The 19489-nt window shown below is 54.9% G+C and overlaps 1 protein-coding gene across 7 annotated transcripts in view; it reads right to left on the reverse strand.

Annotated features, from left to right (window-relative positions):
* Positions 1-13843, reverse strand: part of CAPN15 (calpain 15) — a 56689-nt gene extending 42846 nt beyond the window's left edge. For 4 of the 7 annotated variants that reach the window (XM_069029927.1, XM_069029924.1, XM_069029922.1 and 1 more), the window contains exons 1-3: positions 13755-13843; positions 8098-8488; positions 7825-8006 (exon numbers count right to left, since the gene is read on the reverse strand). The gene's annotated coding sequence lies outside the window, so the exon portion shown is untranslated. Of the gene's footprint in view, positions 1-3391; positions 3456-5158; positions 5200-7824; positions 8010-8097; positions 8489-13754 lie in introns of those variants that run through there. The other 3 variants (XM_069029928.1, XM_069029923.1, XM_069029925.1) reach the window with 3 other exon arrangements.
* Between the last annotated feature and the right edge of the window lie 5646 nt (positions 13844-19489).

A 19489-nucleotide genomic window follows, 5' to 3' on the forward strand; every position in this document is an offset into this window, starting at 1 on the left:
AAAGCAGTAAATCCTTCTCCTCAGGGTCACCCTCATGCCAGGTGAGAGCAGCCAATGAATTCTATTGAAGGGGGAGCGTTGACCAAAGGTGGGGAGAGGGAGAACCAGTTTGAGAACAGGAGCGGCGGCAGCCCAATGCAAAGCACGTACGTGCTCACCATGCTGAGCCCCAAAACGCCTTTGGCCAACACTAAGCAAATGAGGAGCCTCCAAGAAGTCAAGGTGAGAATGACAACTGCACCCCAGCAAGGGAAGGGGTCAATTAAAGAAGAAGAAAGCCTCTCTGGAAGCACTCGGCCTTATTGTTGAGGAATTTCTGCCACTGGGCAGGGAGATGCCCCAGGAGATGACCTGCAGGCACCTGGCTGAACAGGGGAGGCTTCAATCACCAAAAGGGAGCAAACTGCCAACAGTTCCTCTGTCTTGGCAGGAGGGAGCAGGATTTTTCCTCTAATTAAAAAAGCACTGCTTCCACCTATCTAATCTGGAGAGGAAGCAACAATGTGAACAGATTGAAGTGTCTTGAGAAGGGTGGATCTCACTCATGGAAATTACCAGTTAAGCACCTTAGCAAGATGCTGAGTTTGGATTTCGGTTTTCTGCCCCTCGCAGCTGCAATAATTACCAGGTTTGAACTGATGCTGTATAACTGCTCCCAAAACATTGCTTCCAAAATAAATCCAGGTTTGATCTCACCACCCCCAAGCCCCTCACAGCCACTTGCCCTGATCTGTGGTACGTGATGCAGACCCTTCCTCAAATTCCCCACCAGACCCCCAGCAGCAGGCACGTACAGCGTGTGCAGGACAGAAAAGCTGTCCCATGGAGCTCCTCCTGCTGCCAGGACAGCAAAGCAGCTGCCTGGATGCTTCCAGATAACCTTATTCCTCCACACCAGCGAGCAGTGGTGACCCTTCAGGCCCCAGCTCTCATGTCACAGCGGAGCAGGCAGGAAGGGTGGGGATCTACCCAACCCCCCTTCCTTCCCTCCAGTTTCAAAGTAGGTTTTGGCTCTGAAGAGAGCAAAAAAAGGTAAAAAAAAAAAAAGGGAACTAGCCCATGTGTTTCAATGCATCTAGGAAGTTGCAGGATCAACTTTTCCTAGCATCAGCCCCAAGCTCTTCCCTTGGCACGCAGCAGGAAGAACAGACAGAGGTCCCTTGAGCTGCTGCAGTCACTGAGGAAACAGTGAGGCAAACTCACCCTAGCTGGTCCCACATGCCCCTCCTTGATGGGATGGGGATGGGATACCCCCACACTCCTTTTCCTAGTAATTTATGGATCCATATGGCATGAGCCAGCTTTGCTCCTGCTTGAATTTTCCAGCCTCTCTTGGTTCTCAGCCTTGCAAACTCAGGGACAAGACTTTGCCACTTCATTAATTCCTCCACTCCCCAACCTATAAATCAAGTCAATTCTGAGCTACTCCCTTGCTCCAGGGAAGATCCAGGAATGAAAATACCATCAGATGTACTGAACTCCAGGCAGCTCTGGTCTGATGTGTGGGCCAGCAGCTGGCCCAGGAGAAGGCACGCCATGTACCTGAGGGAAATACATCCCTCAAAGCTGTGCCCAGAGGAAGCTGCAGGAGACTTTCTTCTAAGACTGAAGCAGAAGTACCAGCCCTTCTCCTCCCTCTGCTGTGGGAGCTCCTCTGCCTGCAGGCTGACTAAGATCCACAGAATGTCCTGACTTGGAAGGGACCCATAAGGATCATGAGTCCAACTCCTGGCCCTGCACAGGACTCCTCAATAATCCCACCCGTGCCTGAGAGCGTTGTCCAAAGGCTCCTGGCTTGAGGCCGTGACCATTCCCCAGGGAGCCAGATGTGCTGGGACCTGGTACCACCCTCACCAGCCAAGGAGGAGCTCTCTGCCTTCAGTCCATGTAACCTGCTGCTGGCAGGGAGAAACCAGGACTCCTGAAGAGCTCTCATCGTCCAGTGCCCACACCCAGCCCTGGAGGAGCAACCTCCTCTCTGGGGACTGCAGGATGTGACTCACACCCTTCAACTCCAAGGAGCTCAGAGGCAGCTGGAGAAGCTGGGGCTGAGTGGGGACATCGAGCTGGAGGCAACCACTTCAGACATCCTGAAGGAATGGCCAACCCTTGGCCCCTCACCAATCCTGCCTCCATGCACAGCAGATCTCCCCTGAAGGAGGCACACGCTCAGGGGGGCCAGGGTAAGCAGGGAATGGTGTGCAGGGCTGGGAAGGTACAGAGCATGAGACATGGCAGCCTAAGAATGTTATAAAGTCACAGAGCAGGTTAGGCATGGCATAGCTAAGGATGCAGAGTGGAGTGTCTGACGGTGTCAGGCCAGCCAAGGAAGGGAAAGGAGCTCAAGCATTTGTGTGATCCAGCCAGCCCCAGCTCCAGGCAGGGCGGCAGGACCTGAGGATGTGCAAAACCAGGCACCAGCACCAAGAAGAGCATGGCTGGAATTCACCAGGCTGAGATGACCCTGGGAAAAGAAGTAACCCCAAGAGAGGAAGGGAAAAATCCTCTCTTTTTCCACAAGGCAGCAGGGGAAGAGCAGACAAGCAACAAGACACCCACATCAGGCAGACACAGCACTGAAATCCAAGCTGCAAACGCCGACACAACGAGAGCTCCACGGCTCAAGAGCAGCAAGAGCAAGCGAGCTGGAACACTCTGTGCTGAGCAGGTGTCGTGCACACAGCTGGGGACAAGACAAAGTTTTGCTGCTCTTTCTCCCTGCCCTCACCTGCCAAGCCAGCCCAAATGCTGCAGTTTTGTCAGCAAGTTCCAATTCCTTGCAAAGCTTCTGGCAGGGAGGGGTGGGAAGGCACTTCCAAGGACAGACTGAGGCAGAGGTATAACAGGAGGGATGGCACAGTGGTTGGCACATTCAGCTGGGATGGAGGAGGCTTTTTCAGCCCTCGTGCTCCACCACAGAGCTCCCCGTGGTTCTGTGACTCAGAAACCTCTGCCTTACCTGCCAGGGCCAAGGAGTCTTCAGGTGTGACAGGCAGTGTGGAAGCACTGCAGATGGGAGGACACACAAAAGGGAGAAGGGTGAAACTCACCCACCCAAATGTTTGTTCTGGGGCAGAGGGCTGAGGGAACAGAGTCAGATATTCTGGCCTTGGAGGAAATTGAGGGGACAGGAAGCTATAAGTGAACTGTTTTCCAGATCCTGGTGAGAAATAAGGCTGATACACCACTTGCAGAGATATCATTAGCTGAAGTGAACTGTCTGGAAGCAGATTTCCAGATGGGCTATTAATGAGGTAACAAGATAATTGAACCTGGAGTCCTAGACCAGCACAGAACAGGACCTCATGCTCCATGCTACAAAGTCCAGAACAGCAGCACATGTCTCTGGCCACAGACACCAACATGCAAAGGCAAGCTTGAGGGTCTTTACCTTCTTTCAGCTGCCTTGAAACTGGTTCTGGCCCAACTTTAGCCCAGAAGAAACTCACACACAGCAGCTGAGTTGGGCTAAGCTGCATTTAATGCCCAGCACTGACTCTTCAGAAGTATGCAGGCAGAGGAAGAGGTGTCCAAAGCCTGAAGTGATAGATTGACAGGAAAAGTAGATGTATTGCAGAGCCAGCTTAGCCACAGAGCAACCACCATCAAAGTCTGAACAAAGTTTCCTCTTCTCCCTTGCACTGGACACTGTAAACCAGTGACAGGTAATCCAGGGAGCTACTGGAAATCTATCCCAGTCACTTTGAGAGAGGGGATTACACAGATCTGAAAGGGCAATCAACATCTTAATCATAAGCTGCAGGGAGAAAAAGAGGAGAAGCAGGAAGGTTTTTTCAAAATAAGGGTTAAGTTCAAACCTCATCTCCATTGACAACTGCAAAGCAGTTTCTGAACAAGCATGAAAATGGCAACCAGGGCACTGCTGCAGAAGGGTCTGAGTGCACACACGTTTAAGAAAACCCACACAACGAAATCCCTCCAACCCCAGTGCTCTATTATGTCAATTAACACTGCTCCAGTGAAGTGCAACGAGCCGCGTGCGTCCCGCAATTCCCAGCCAATTGTGGGTGACTCCGGAGCGTCACCACGGCGTGGGTGGGCTGGCAGGGCCCTCCCAGCACCAGCAGCGAGGAAATGCCACAGAGAGACTCACAGGGGAAGGAACAAAACAACACAAGCCACAGCATCCAATCTCGGGAAGCTTTACCAGCAGATCTCGTTTCCAGATCTTTTCCTCCCCGTGTTCATAATCCTTGCAGCAGAGTTCTGTCATCCTACTCAGCTCACAGGCTGCCCCAGCTACAAAAGATGTCAGGCTGAAAAATCACCTCGACAGACTGCCTGCTGAGACCAGTTGCATTATAAAAACAGGAAGCTCTTGCCTGCCTGCTCCCAATATGGTATGGATTTAATGGGAAGGAGCATACGCAGGCATGCTTTGCAGGAAGAGCACACACATGGGACTCTTGCCAGGAAAAATGCATCTTGAGTAACACATGTGCTCTTAGTTTCCTCTTTTTTCAGAAAGGTTTAACTACACTCTGAGCTACCCAGCAGCAATAAACCACTTTTTTCCCCTCTTTCTCACTTACAGCAGAGTGTTGCTTGGTAAACAGCAGATCTTCCTGTCTGAGGCTGTGCCAGCCTGTGCTGAACAGAACTGTTGTTATTGCACATTCACAGCTAGAGATAAACATGAATAAGAGCCACGAGTAAGAGCCAGGCACTGGTTCTTCAGTACACTGCTTTATCAGGTTCCCCTTGATTCAAACGTTTCTGACATCCCTCCCTCCTGAAGGGGCAAGATGGCACAAGTAGCAAGGACAAACATTAAAAAAGAAGACAGAAATGACAGCAGCACAAAGAGTGCTCTTCTGTACTCGCCAATATTCACAAACTGTGCAGCTCACAGCTCCACCTGCACATGAAACACTCAAAAGCACAACAAGGAAACAAACGGGCCCAGCCAACCCAACCTGCCCAAATGGGAAAACAAAGCAGCCTTCAGCACATTTCTCAGGACAAATCTCCACCCAGGGCCACAACTGCTGCAGGACATAAAGGTTACAGAGAACCAGGGAAGGAAAAAAATGTGCAAGTCATCATCTCATCTGCAAGCTGACACTCTGCAATGACACAGGCACAACAAACCAACCCAGGAAAAGTGAACACTGGAAGTGTGAGGAGGGTTTCTAACCTTTCCAAGAGCAGATCTCTGGACCAGCTGCTCCAGAAGCACTGAGGAAAAAAGCACAGCAAGAGTTCCAACAATTAGTTCCTGGACAAGTTCATGACCTGCAAGAGATGTCTGCCTGTCTTCAGCAGCATGGAACTGGACCTGGTGACCCATGAAGTTCCTTCCCCCCAATCACTCAGCACCCCAAATTCAGAGGCCCAGACATAGCACAAACACAAGGTCATTCCCAAAAGGACAGCAGGGATTGTATCCTCAGATCATGCTAAGCTGACAGATAAGCAGATGAAGAACTGGCCACTGCAGAAGGGAGGGCAAGAGAATTGCAGCAAAAAACAGTCTCACAGCCAGTGAAAACTCAGGGCACAAACTTGGAAAGCAAAGTCTGAGGGGCAGGAGGTGGAGATGTCCCCAGAGCATACTGTCCCCAGACACTCCAGCCACAGCTTTAATGCTAACACAGATTAGACAGACAGTAAATATATAATTTGCCCAAGCCACATCCAGTCACATCCCTTCCTAGAGATAGCTCCAGTCCTCACTGCAGTGCCCTACCCAAGCCACACAAGCAGCAGCACCTGGGTGTCTCCTTCTGCCATTTTAATGCAATTTGGCCTTCCCTGGCTTTCATCAGGCACCACGTCCCAATTTCCAACCAACTGGCCTAGATTTAAGCCAACACATCTCTGGCTGTGCCTCAGGCAAGCACAGAGGTGGGAGAAGCCTGACAGACAACGGTGTCATTTGGCATTTCCATCACAAACAACCAAGGGATAAAAGCACAAGAATTGCTGAGAGCTGCACAAGAGGCTCCTGCCTTCCCCAGGAGCACAGGGAACCAGGGGAGAACAGGGAAGTGGGACAGACTCGGTGGGGAGAGAGAAGTTCCTCTTCTACAATCATAGAATCTCAGTGGTTTGGGTTGGAAGGAACCTTAAAGCCCATCTCCTTCCACCCCCTGCCACCTTCCACTATCCCAGGTTGCTCCAAGTCCCATCCAACCTGGCCTTGAACACTTCTAAGGATGAGGCAGCCACAGCTTCTCAGAGCAACAGGGAAGCACAGTTCAGCACAATCTTTTAATGCAAAAGCACTGCATTATTGCTTACCCCTCTCCACCTCCAGGTGACCCCTGAAAAACACATGAATCCTTCTGCACACTGATGTGGCAGCCATGCCAGTGTTTCTGTTTGGAGGTTATACTGTATTGAAATGATAGGTGTGGAGTAACACCTGGTACAATGAAGTGATACAAACAAAACAGTGCCTGACACCACCACAACCCTCCCCTCTCCTCACCAGAGTGGTTTTACTGGCTCACTGTCTCCATCACAACCGGCTCCTCTACAGCTACACCAGTACAGCTGGAATTGTAGAATGTGTTCAATTACACACACCTTAAGCAATATTTTCTGGGAACAGTCATTTGAACAAACACAATGGTTATATGAGGAAAAGGCTGTACTCTGAGAGGGTTGAAACACAATGCAGATGGTTTGAGTAATGGTAGAGCAAAGGCAGCCAGGCCACCTGTGGTACCTCCAGCACGGGGAGGGAGCTGGGCTTTAACCAAGGGCTGCTGGCTGCATCCTGAACCAAAAGGGCAGATGGAGAGGAGATCATGTTACTGGAGTCACTCCCAAATGCCTTGCAAGACACATCCAGCTGCCTGAGCCTCGTGTGGTGCTGCAGATCCCCAGCCTCCTCTCCAGCAGGATCTGCTCACTAAGACATGGCAAGCTCAGGCAACAGGAACAAGGGCAGTAGCTTTTGAAAGACGTTCCAAGGCTGCATCAAAACAGATCCAAGAGCAGGAATGCCAGCTCATCCCTCTCACCCCTGAGAACAAGCCATGGTGCAGATCTGACCAACACCTGCCTGGTGACAGTCACCACTCAAACTCCACAGTGCTCATGGCCTGGCCTCACTGACCAGAGCTATGACAGGTTCCTGCAGACCTTCTGCTGTGGCTGGACATCAACATCACACAGAGACTCCAGCTAGACCATAAACATCCAGGAAGACCAGATGGGCCAACATACAGCAAGCACTAGTGTCCATCTGATTAATCCAAAGCCCCAACCTGGATGAGGCCACGTCAACCTGGATCTTTTGAATCCAAGGACAACACCATCACACACTGCAAGCGTATCCTGAAGGTCCAAGCTCAGACTGGCTTCCCACCACCTCGTTCTGCCTCCACAGCCCAGCCACATGAGGCACAACACAGTCACCTCTCTGCCCCAGTGGGCTGGGAACTGCCATGGCTCTGTGGTTACTGCAGGCAAAGCTATGCAGAGTTCGTTAATTTATTGCCCTGCCCTTGCACTGCCTCAAACACACCCTGGGACAGTCATGCAGTTTCCACTACTTAAGATTGCAACGTGCTGGAAGACCCCAAAATTTCTCTTCCACTCTCACAGTTTCTTCTTCACCATAAGAAAACCAGAGGACATCAGTATCCCCACGCATTTGAGCACACAGCCTTCACACAGACGGCATGGAAACACTCAAAGAAGGAATTCAAACAAGGAAGAAAGACAAGAACGAGAGGCATGAGAGACACGAAGCGAGGTAACTGTGCTCACAAACCAGAGGAAAGAAGGTCTCCTTCCTTCCAGCCCCTCCCAGCCCAGCCCAGAGCCAGCTGAGTCAGAAAAGCCTCTCACCCAACACAATTCCTGCTTGGCAGGTCCAGTGCCAGTTGGTGTAGAGTCAGCCTGGTGTCCCTGGACCCGAGCGGCCGCTGCTGGCACCCGCTGAGTGGCCTGGCTGGAGGAGCATGCTAGAAGGTCCCTGCACCAAGCACTGGGAGCACACCAAGCCAGGAGGAAGAGGCTGCCATCCCAAGCTGCTGGACAGAGAGTGAAAAAAGGCACATAAGAATAAATGACTGCTGAGACTCCAGGCCCATCAGCATGGCACCAGCAGAGATAACCAACCTCACATTTTTGGTCCCTCAATCAGCATCCCCTTGAACTCCAGTTCGCAGAGGGCTCTGCACTTCCTATGACATCCAGCTGGGGCTTGGTCCCTCCTGGAGACAGCTTTTGGGTCAGCTCAGACTCTTCACTCGTGCTCTCAGAACCTTTGGCCGTGCCTTTATGGTTCCGTGCCCACCACTGGCCTCACTCCCTGCCGGCGGCCGCTGCTCAGCATCCTGGTGCGAGCTGTCATCAGAGCAGGGAACGCCACACCTCGGGAGCACAGCGGGATGGAGCACAGCAGGATTGTGTGGAGAAGGACTCTGGACAGCTCTCAACAATTAGCAACAGGCCAGGATGTCCCGAGGGGCCGGATGGGAACGCAGCGATGTCTGGCGGGGCACGCTGCCTGAATGTTCAAATACAGAAACAGATGTTAATTACTCTGCATAGCCAGGACACCATTAGCAGTTACATCTCCTGGAGATTCTGAAGTACAAATTCCTCTGATTATGCCAAACGTGCCCATCCCACCCCCAGAAGCCATGACGCGTGAGTAGTTGCCTCGGCAAACCTCCCTCCTCCAAGATACTTCCCCTTCCTCCTTCATATTCTCTACTCTCAAAACAACCTGTTCTAATGAAATTCCTGCTTTGGGAAACTGCTGCCTCCTTTGGGATGGGCTTTTAGCAGATGGAGGCAACAAGAACCCTTGTCCATAAGTGTCTGGCTCTCCAGCACATTCTTACTTCCTCTATTTTAGATTGGGGAGGGAGCACAAAAATAAGGATTCAGCTGGCACCATGTGATCATTGAGCCTCTTTAAGAGCATGGCAGAGCAAGAGACCCCATTCTGCCCCCTCACCTTGCTCACCACCCCCACAGCCACACCATCAGATGCAGCATGGTACCCTTGGGGTAGGTGATGGTGAACTCACAAAGAGCTTTTCTCTTCCAGCACTCCCCACCACTGACAATTCCAGGCTGCAGGGAAAAGATGCCCTGTGGTGAACACCTGGACAGGTGCTGCTAATGGAACCAGAGCAGCAAAGGGAGGGTGCACGGAATGGGCAAGGGACACCACTGGGGGACCAGTAATGGGTAGATAAGGGACCGATTCAGGAACCCTTCAGGTTCAAAAGGACGACCCTGATCCTTTTAGCCCAAGGATCTGTGCAACTACACAGGGAATTCCAGGCCCACAGCACCTCCAAGGCACTCACTGAGCTGCTCCCACACTGGAAAGGCGGGAGATTCAGGAGAGCCAATGAGGGAGTGAGACCAACACCAGCAGACAGAGCACCCCCAAGTGCCACATCACATCATTTTCCTTGCAGGAGATGTGTTCACATGCCATGGGATAGGAAGGGAAAGCACTCAGCATCCAGCAGCTCAGCACAAATCTGCTGGGCTGGGCTGGAATTCCAAGGACTTCCCGAGCTCTGCCTGCCGGCCAGAGTCTGCAGGAAGGAGACTGACAAGGGCAAGCTGGAGAGCAAGACCTTGACCACATCAGTGCTGCAGCCTCTGTGGATTGTAGAGCTGCCACAGGAGAGCACAGAGCTCAGCACACACGGACCCTGGTGCTGTGCTTCCACTTCCACGGACCAGCACAAACACAGGGGATCTGCTGCCCAGCAAAGTTGTCCGTGAGTAACTTCCTCTGCAAACCTTTTCATCACAGGAGCAGAAGGACACAAGTTGGGAAGCTGCCTGTGATATCCTCAGTAGACTGAAATCACCTGGGCTGAGACTGGGAACAAGATGCTGAAGGGGAAACGTTGGTGTCACAGGAAGCACCACATTAGAAATGCAGCTGGGCAGCATCACTGGAGGGGACAACAGCTTTTTGTAAGGTCTTGGTCTCTATTTCACCAAATTGAGAATGCATTGATAACCCTGAGGTTTGGCAAGGGCTGGGGCAAGACACCAGCTCAGTACCCTGACACAGTGTCACTGTCACCATCCCTGATGCTGAGCCTGCTCAGGCCCACAGCATTCCCTACAAAAGGGGCTGCACTGCAGGAACAGAAAAGCTATTTCTTTTTTTATGAACACTCATTAGAGTTTACACTGCTGGCAAAGTGTGGAGGCACGCATTTCTGGAGGAACAGAGATATGGTTCCAACACTGGTTTTAATGTGCAAGCCTAAAGACTCGGCTTCAGTTTTTAGAAATCAAACTTGATCATCTCAAGCTGGCAAAAATAGCCCCATGTTCCCTTGAGTTATTTTCTTTTCAAATAGGCAGGGTACAGCACAATAGGAAATATCAGCAGTTATGTATTCAACCTCCAGAAACCCAACGGGCCAATTCCAGCAACCCATGGCAGTTTTCCAATCCTCCCTGATCTATTTGCTGGAGTTAGCCTGAAAAGCAGGCTGCCCCCGAGCCATTCAGCAAACTCCACGTCCCGCTAATTACATCAATATAAATGTATTATCTTGGCTGTCAAACACGGGCTGCCTGAACAGGACAAGGCTCTGCCATGGAAATGCAGGAAAACAATTGCTCTTTCTGCTGGTGACACATTTCTCTGGATCCTATTTCCTTGCCAGGGCTCCCCCTTCTCCCTTCTGCCCGGGCACCAGGGTACCAGCGTTTTTTTTTTTCCAGAGGGAGAGGAAATGGCACACAAAAACCCTCCTCATCTTTTAAGCAACAGAACACCAACGAATTTTTGGGAACACCACTGGCATTTCCTATCAGCCAACCCGAGAGCTGTCAGCACACGGGGAAGGGAGCTGTGAGGGCAAGAGTTAAATGTCTCTTGTGAGCAGGCAGCAGCTCTTCTGCCTCTCTTGGCTTCCTCAGCTGCCATTGCTAAATGCAAGGCAAGTGTCAACACTCCAAACAGCAAATGTGACAGAAATTCGGAGCAGACTGCTCCTCCCTGCCCAGCTCAGTGACTGTGGCCTGGAGAGGAGGGAGTCTCTCAGGAAGGCTCCAACAGCAACCAGCAAGGTTGAGGCAAACACAGGCAGATCCAGAGGCTTCCAGGGAGCAGGGAGGGAGCTCACTTCGCTCCAGAGAGTGGGATTATGACGGAAAATGAGGAGGAAGCCACTGACTCACCTGTCCCACCCGCGTAAGCAGCTTTCCCACCGAAGGCTGCACTGTGACCTTGCTCAAAGCCTCAGGTTCCAGCAAATTGGGAGCTCACAAGGTTCCCCCCAGCTCTGGGCACTGGGAGAGAGCCATGGTGGCAGGACACTGGGCTGACACACACTTTCCAAATCCACCTCCTCTGACCGCAGGCAGCCACAGGCCCTCACTCCAGCTTCCCTTTGCTTCATAAAAACCCTCACTTGGAGAACTGCCACAGGGTCTGGTCCTTCCCAGACCCCTCTGCTCATAGCAAGGGTCAGAACGAAACCAGAAACAACCAAGCCTGGATTCAGATGAAGCAGGAAGATGGGAGGAAAAAAGCATTTCTCCACCTGGGAGCAGATGATGTTCCTGCCAGCAGGGATCAGCACGACCATGGACACACAGCACAGGCTGAGTCTCTCTCTAGATCTCACGTGCCAGCAGTGCAAACTTGGAAAGCTCCCACAAAACCTCTGGGACAGAGGAGAGCAGCATGTTTTCCACGAGTTAAAGCCAACTGCACTCAGCTGGCTGAGGGAAGACCAGGCCCGTGGCCACTTCCCTCTGCAAAGCCAGCGGAATTCCGAGTAAAGATAAAGGGAGCCCAGAGCAAAGATAAGGGGGGAGCAAGCCAGGAGAGTGGGGGGTAATCAGTGCATCTGCCAAGGGCATGCAGGCTCCTCCATGGGGTCACCCAGCCCTTCCGTCACCATGAGACAGCTCCGAGTCTGGGCACGACGCCTGACCTTTTTTACGTGCAACTTTAGCACTTTTGGGTTGTTTTCCAAGATTTATTCCGATTCAGGAGACACCGTGCCTGGCCCACGCCTCCAGTTCCCTTATGCACCAAGTCATCAGGCTGGAGGAGGCTGCTCTCCCTCCTGCCAAAGCAACCGGGCTCAGCAAACCCAGCCAGTCACATCAAACCTTCAAAGGCCTCTCCAGCCATTCAACCCCTCCCGGGGAAGAGAGCAATGTTGGGTCTTGCCTTCTGCCTTCAACTGTTAAAGCCTTGGACACAAACAGAAGCTGATGCAACTTGAAACGAGTTAATATCCCCACATACATAAAATCAGGGTAATTTGAATCATGCCTCGGACATGTTATGCTCAGGCAGAGCTCAGCCCTGCTCTGGTTCACTCAGGGGCACAAGCCAGACTGCTCAGCAGGATCTCAAAAAATGGCCAGACAAAAGCCACCAGCAGAATCTCAGTGTCACAGGCAGCCAGTCTGTCACAGCAGGTCTGCTCCAGTTTAGGGAAGAGCACACAAGTCCCTCCGAGTCCGGGTTGAAAATGCACAAAGCGTGGCAAGATCCCTGCGTTCAGAGCCGCGAAGCGCCACAGTCTGGGATCTGCACCCCTCAACTCCACCTTGGCTCCCTCCAAACACATCTCCTGGTCTCCATCAGCTCCTGACCGACCCACAGCAGTGCAGCACTGTCCTGCACCAGTACCCCAGGCCACGTGCAGTGAGCAATTCCCAGATAACCTTCTGTCCGACCATGAGAACCCACCCAGCCGCATCCCGGGCCTGCAGGCCTATGGAGCGCCAAGCTTCAGTGAGATCCCCAGCTGAAAAAACGCTTGGAGGAAACAGTATGACATTTCAAACACAACGTTCACATTATCCCATCTCCTCTAGCAGGCCCACGGATGATCACCCGAAACAGTCGCTTTCTGTGCCTGGGGGGATGTACCCCAGGAGCAGAGAGAGCTCAGCAAATGGAGAGGCTGGCAAGTACAGAGCTTTTTCCATCCTCTAAGACTCCTGCATCCAGGACCCGGAGGCTGAGATGCTTCAACTGCAGCTGAGCTGACATGCAGCAAAATCCAGGGGTCTTGATGAGACACTGGGACCCCAACAGCCTTAGGATGTTCAAGAGCCAAGGATAAGAGTCAGCCAAGTGATTCTAAAGGGCAAACTCGCAGAGGCTTGAGAAACTCCGCACACAACCCTGCTCAGCCCCACCACGGGTGTCTAAGCTGGAGGTGAGAGTGCAGACCTGAAGGACAGGCAGCCCGGGGTGCTGGGGGCTCTGCCGTGCTCCAGCCCGGAACCGGCACTCGGCGGTGCCAAAAGCGGGGCTCCCCTGCCCGCGGGAGGATTCGGGAGCTGCGATCTGCCCGCACGGGGCGCAGGGCGAAGGCGGCTCAGGCACTGCAGCCTAAGGCGGGCAATCACGAAGCCTCCCCGTCCCCCCCGGCTGCTGCACGACCCTCAAAGCCCATTAAAACCCCTCCGGGCTGTGCGGCCGGGCTGGGGTGCGAGCGGGGCCCCCGCAGCCCCCAGGTCCCCCCGAAGCCCGGGGCAAGGCACCCCGGCCGCCGTACAGCGGGGAGTCGGGACCCCGGCACCGCCCGCCGCCCCCGGGCCGCCCCGGCCTCCAGCCCCCGCTCGGGCCCACCGGCAACAGGTGGTGCGGGGCGGCCCGGGGGCGGCCGGGCCCAACCGGCGCCTCCGGCCGGGAGAGCCCCGAGCGACCCCCGGCGCGGGCGGGAGCCGCGGCCCGCGGGGCTGCGGCGGGAGGCCCCGGGCGGGCGGCCCGTCCCCGCTCCCTCCCCCGCGCCCCCGCCGCCGCTCACCTGGGGGTGGAGGCGCCGCGCTGCCGCTGTCCCCCCGGCCCCGCGCGTTCCCCCGGGCGGAGCAGCTCGCACCCGCCCCGGCCGCCCCGCCGGCCCTTCCTCCCGCCCGCCCGAGCCCCGCGCCCGCCCTACGCCGCCGCCGTGCGCAGCGCCCCGTCCCGGCCGCGGGCGTGCGGCGCGGAGACAGCGCAGGGACCGTCGTGAATAGCGCGGCGGGACTACGAGCCCCGAGGGGCGCCGCGCGCAGGAAGCGGAAGGCGGCGGCCGAGCGGGGCACCGGCAGCGGCGGTTCGGGGCAGACCCGGCGGAGCCCCGGGCAGGGGCGGTGGTTCGGGACCGAGGGGCCGGTGGAGCTCCGAGCGCGCGGAAGGCGGGGGCCGGAGGGGCCGGTGAGGGACGGCGGGCGCTGTGCGGCGGGAGAGGACTACGACTCCCAGCGTGCCTTGCGGCCCGTGGGAGAGCGCCGCCCCTCGGGCGGGGGTCGCAGCGCAGGCGGCGGTGCCCTCGGGGGCGGCGGGACCTCCCCGGGCTGAGGGTCCCGGCGGGGCCTGGGGAGTCCCGCTGTGTTCCAGGGATCCCGCTGTGTTCCAGGGATCTCGTGGCTCCGGTCGTCCGGCGGCGCGGTTTGGGAAAGGCGGGTGTGTGGCCCTGAGCCCTCACACGGAGGCTCCGTGCGCCCCGAGCGTCTCCGCCCGCTCCCCTGGAAGGCGCCGCCGCGAGGGGATGGAGGATCCGGGCGTTCCCTGCGAGGATTGGAGCCCGCGGCTGAGCCAACCTGAACAGAAGCCGCTCGTAATTACAGCTCTTAATGACCTGGCGGCACATGAAGCGAAGGTGGAGCCGGCAGGGACCTGCTCGGCGCTGCGGGCGATGTCCTGGGCCGGCGGGAGCGGGGCCGGGCCGCGGCCCTCGGGCAGCTGCAGGGGGGGCCTGCACCCCCACCCAGCCTCGGAGTCCAGACCCACGTCCCGACCCAGCCCAAGGCAGGACTCGCCACGTTAAGAAGCACCTTCAAGCCCTCCCACCTCACGGAGATGAGAGCTGGGAGCAGTTCGTGCAGGACCTGCCGCACTCACCGGGCTGCTCCCTCCCGGAGCCACGAGTGAAAACGGGGAGGGGGTCCCAGATGTGACCCAGCCCAGCTGGTGCAACACACGCTGATGGGAAATCAGGGGTCGTTGTTCCAGCAAAAGCAGTATCATTTTAAGCCACCAGTCTTGGAAGGGGATTACTGGCTGCTAAGTGAAACATGACAGTTGCTAAACAGGGAAAATGTTCTCTTTAGGCTGTTGGACTCTCCCCAAAGGGCACCTCAGGCTTTCTGTGTGAGCAGTTGAGGGGTGCTGAGATGGCAGATGTTCATAAGGCCTTCTGTAGGACGATGCAGGGACCAAAAGCTGGTGGAGAGCTTGGGCTTCCCTTTGTCTCTCTGGAAGATGACTGCCAGTCATATCAACACATTTATTTGCAGACAGATCTTTTCTAGAGGCTGCAGACACAGTTCTGCCTCTGTTCTGTGGGGTAGGCCGGGGAGAAGCGGCCCCATGCTGCCCTCACTCACAGATGGGATTCCTGGCCTGGGAAAATGGAGGGCTCGGTGCTCCTGCAGTGCCTGAGGAAAGCACAGAGCAGGTATCCCCAAAATCACAGGATCGTGGAATATCCTGAGCTGGAAGGGACCCACCAGAATCATCAAGTCCAACCGCTGGCCCTGCACAGGATATCCCCAGGAATCCCGCCATGGCCAGTGGGGATGCCCTGCCCATTGTAGGGCAAAACCTCTCAGGATCCACTGGTAAAAGGGGGAATTTGGGCTTAAAAGAATCCTCTGGCTCCATCATGATGGGCATTTCCTGTAAGATCTGTCACCAGCTGGGGAATGTTAGCTGGAGTGGGGGTTTGGGCACTCGGGGACATATCTGGACACCATTCAGTGGCTGCACTCTGGTGCACCATGACATAACCTCGGCTGTCCAGGTCCTGGCCCCCCCACAGGTCACATGAGACCTGCTGGATGCCTTCATCCCTGATCTCTTCAGCCTTATGGAATAGCAGTCAGCTCCCCAAAGCACCTGAAACACACCCACGTGTGGGGAGTTGGGTTCAGCTCCTTTTGTTACGCTCAGGATTATTAATGAGTGTGAGTGGTGTGAGAGCACAGCTCTGGTGTGACAGGGAATTCCTGGCTGGACTTATGTCATCAGGCTGGCCCTCATTATTTGGAGAATAAATGTATGAAGCAAACTTTGCCCAGTCAGAAAGTGATTTCAAGCAGTGGATGATTTCAGTGTGTTCAGTTAGGAATTACAATCATGGGATGGTTTGGGTTGGAAGGAACATTAAAGCACTTCTCGTTCCACCCCCTGCCATGGGCAGGGACACCTTCCACTGTCCCAGGCTTCTCCAAGCCCCAAAGTCCAACCTGGCCTTGGACACTGCCAGGGATCCAGGGGCAGCCACAGCTGCTGTGGGCACCCTGTGCCAGGGCCTGCCCACCCTCCCAGGGAACAATTCCTTCCCAGTATCTCATCTAGTCTTTTCCTCTGGCAGTGGGAAGCCATTCCCCCTTGGCCTGTCCCTCCATCCCTTGTCCCCAGTCCCTCTGCAGCTCTCCTGGAGCCCCTTTAGGCCCTGCAAGGGGCTCTGAGCTCTCCCTGGAGCCTTCTCCAGGTGAACACCCCCAGCTCTCCCAGCCTGTCAGAAATTCAGTGAACTGGAATCCACATTCCCTAATTTTAGCTGGATAAACTGAGGCCCTTAACTGGCAGTGGCCATCACATCTATGAGCAGTGGAGAAAGATGGAGGACTCCAGCTATTCCACACAAGTTCCTGTTCCTGTCATTGATGATAAAGTGGATCAGACATTCAGCTGGCACAGCAGAGGCATCAATATTGCAGTGAGTTCCTGGGAACGAGGGAATGCTGTGGCTGAAAGCCTGGCTAAAGGTGAGGGGAATGTCACCTGCTGCTGTGTCCTGAGCAAGCCTCATCACAAAAAACAATTTTCAAGCGCTCTAGCTCCACACTGACTGTTCCCCAGCTTCTCCTCCACTTGCCATGCCTCCTAAAATGACCATTCCATGGTTTTTCCTGGGGCTGCCTGGGCCATCCCGAGCTTTTTTTGACCATACAAACCTTGCTTTCCTCTGGCTGCAAAGATTCTCCCCCACCCACCACCACTTCCCAAATCTGACAGAGAAGAGCATCAGCCAGCTCTCCCCACAGCATGGACTTGCACAGCTGGGATCCAACCAGCCATGGATCAACGTGTGTCAGCCCAGACACGGCTCCGGATCTTTCTGTGAGCTCCCCTGGCACCGATCCCGAGCTGTTGTGCCATGGGATACCCTGGAGGATGGGAGGTGGCCTGGAGCAGACCCAGCTGGCCAAGCACAGGGATACATGCCCAGGGTTGGCAGGGACTGGAGGATGCACAGCGAGACTTCCCGTTGTGTTCTGGCAGTGCTGGAACCAGCAGCTCCTGCCTGAGGCACAGCAGGTGAGAGGGAGGAAAGGTTTGCATGTTCCACATCTCAGGATCTTCCAGTCCTCGTTTCCCAGGACACCAAGCTTGAATGAGCCTTCCCTCTGTCCTCACCTCTGCTGTGACCTCCACTTCGCCCTGGCAAGTGGCTCTTTCCTGGTACTGCACTCAACCCTCCCAACTGCAGCCTGAGGAACGAGGAGGTCCTGATGGCTGTCAGAGGGCAGGACAGAAAGTCATAGGATCCAGCATTGATTTGGGAGATCTTCCTCCTTGAGCTGTTGCAACGGAAGGCTTTTTGCAGCAAGGCAGGTGCAAGGAAATGCAACCCTTGACTAAATATATAATGTATATATATTGTATAGGGGTGGGCAGGCCCTGGCACAGGGTGCCCAGAGAAGCTGTGGCCACCCCTGGATTCCTGGCAGTGTCCAAGGCCAGGCTGGATGGAGCTTGGAGCAGCCTGGGACAGTGGAAGGTGTCCCTGCCCATGGCAGGGGGTGGAACTGGATGAGCTTTAAGGTCCCTTCAACCCAAACCATTCCATGACTCTGTGATTATCTCTGTGTGTATCTGTCACTGATCAGTGACATGTTTTTAGCTGGTAGGGGTCTCAGGGTTATGCAGATGATGTAGTTCTGTGTGTAATATCTGTGTGTGCAACACTGAGGGCATTTGAGGGAACAATATTGTACAAACCCAGAAGAGTTTTGCTTTCATTGTCAAGAGAATGCACCACCCACGTTTTTGGTATGAGGGAAATGGGACTCAATGACTTTGAGAGGCACAGGAATCCCCCAGGGAAGATCCAGACTGTATTTGTGGAGGCACATGGTCAGTGTAGAGTGCAGTTTGACACCAGGCACGTGGCTCCTCCTGCCCACCCCGCGCCACGTGCTGTCACCTGCAGTGGGACAGCCGAGGGGATGATGAATGGTCCTGCTGCAGCTGTGCCAGGATGTGTTCAGTGTGCTCTGTTGTCTTTTGTGGTGTGGTTGTGACGCTCAAACCTCTCCCTGCTTGAGGGAGAGGCATCCATCCCCTCTACTCAGGGAGGATTATCTGTTCCGAAACCCCCAGGTGATGCCAGCGCCCCACACCTGTCCTTGGGACTGAGTCTGTGGCCTAGAATGGCCCCCTGGGCTCCACATCATAAGGACATGGGGGATTGGGGTGTCTCTTGGGGTGCTGGAGCTGTGGGAATGTCCATGGCACTCTGGGGGTACTAGGAATTCCCTGTAGTCCTGGGGGAATTCTCACTAGAGGAGGAGAGTTGTCAGCATTTCCTTAGGGGAATCTGACAGTCCTGGGAATATCAGGGCCTTCTTGGGGGAATCTGGGAGCTTTGGGAATATCAGGCATCTCCCTGGGTGTCTGGTGTCCCCAGGAGATGTCACAGTCCCCAGTTCCTCACAAGCCCTGCACAAGTGCAGGGGGACCTCAGAGATTTGGGGTACCCCAGCTGTCATCAGTGGGGTGGAGGTGTCAGGGACACCAGGGAGGGGCAGCCTCCCCCGGTCACTGGCTGGGGGGGGTGGGCTCACTGTGGCCCTTGGGCACACCTTGGGGCAGGGGTAGTGACAGGGACCCCCAGAGCCTTGGGAAGGACAGGTCTCACCCCCCTGCCGCCCCTCTACCAACCCCACCACCCCTATTGCCCCTGACACCCCTCAACAGCCCCATCAACACCCAGTCTCCCCTTGACTCTCTCCTTTCACAGTGCTTCCCAACAGCCCCTGCTCACTCTCCAGCCCCCCCCCAGTGACCCCCAACCTTCCCCAGTGATGACCCAGAGGATCCCACTGCTCCACCACTTCATTCCCCACTTGCTGTCCCACCCTGAGCCACTGTTTACCCAAGGAAAGAAAGGGATATGGGTTTGGGAAGGGCTTGGGGTCCACGGCTTCCCTGATCTCCTTCGACTGCTGAACAGTTTTCCCCATGTTTGCCGTGGCCCTGACAGTTCAAGTCCCTGCCAGAGCTGTTATGAGGGGTCTGGCTGTCCCCAAACACAGTACAGGGGCTCTGCCCTGTCACCTGCTCCTCATGAACAGGGCTGTGCTGGTCTCTCATGGCTCCCTGAGGGGATTCTGTCCCAGCCCCCCAGGTTACCCTTTGGAGTGGTGGTTTAACCATTCCTATCCCCAAAGTAGCTACTAAAACACTTCAGATCATAGAAGATGTTGAGTTGGAAGGGATCCACAGGGATCACTGCCTCCAGCTCCCTGCTCTTCAAGAGACCAGTCTTCC

The sequence above is a fragment of the Aphelocoma coerulescens genome, chromosome 14 (genome assembly GCF_041296385.1).
Source record: "Aphelocoma coerulescens isolate FSJ_1873_10779 chromosome 14, UR_Acoe_1.0, whole genome shotgun sequence".
In the NCBI taxonomy this organism is placed as follows: domain Eukaryota; kingdom Metazoa; phylum Chordata; class Aves; order Passeriformes; family Corvidae; genus Aphelocoma; species Aphelocoma coerulescens.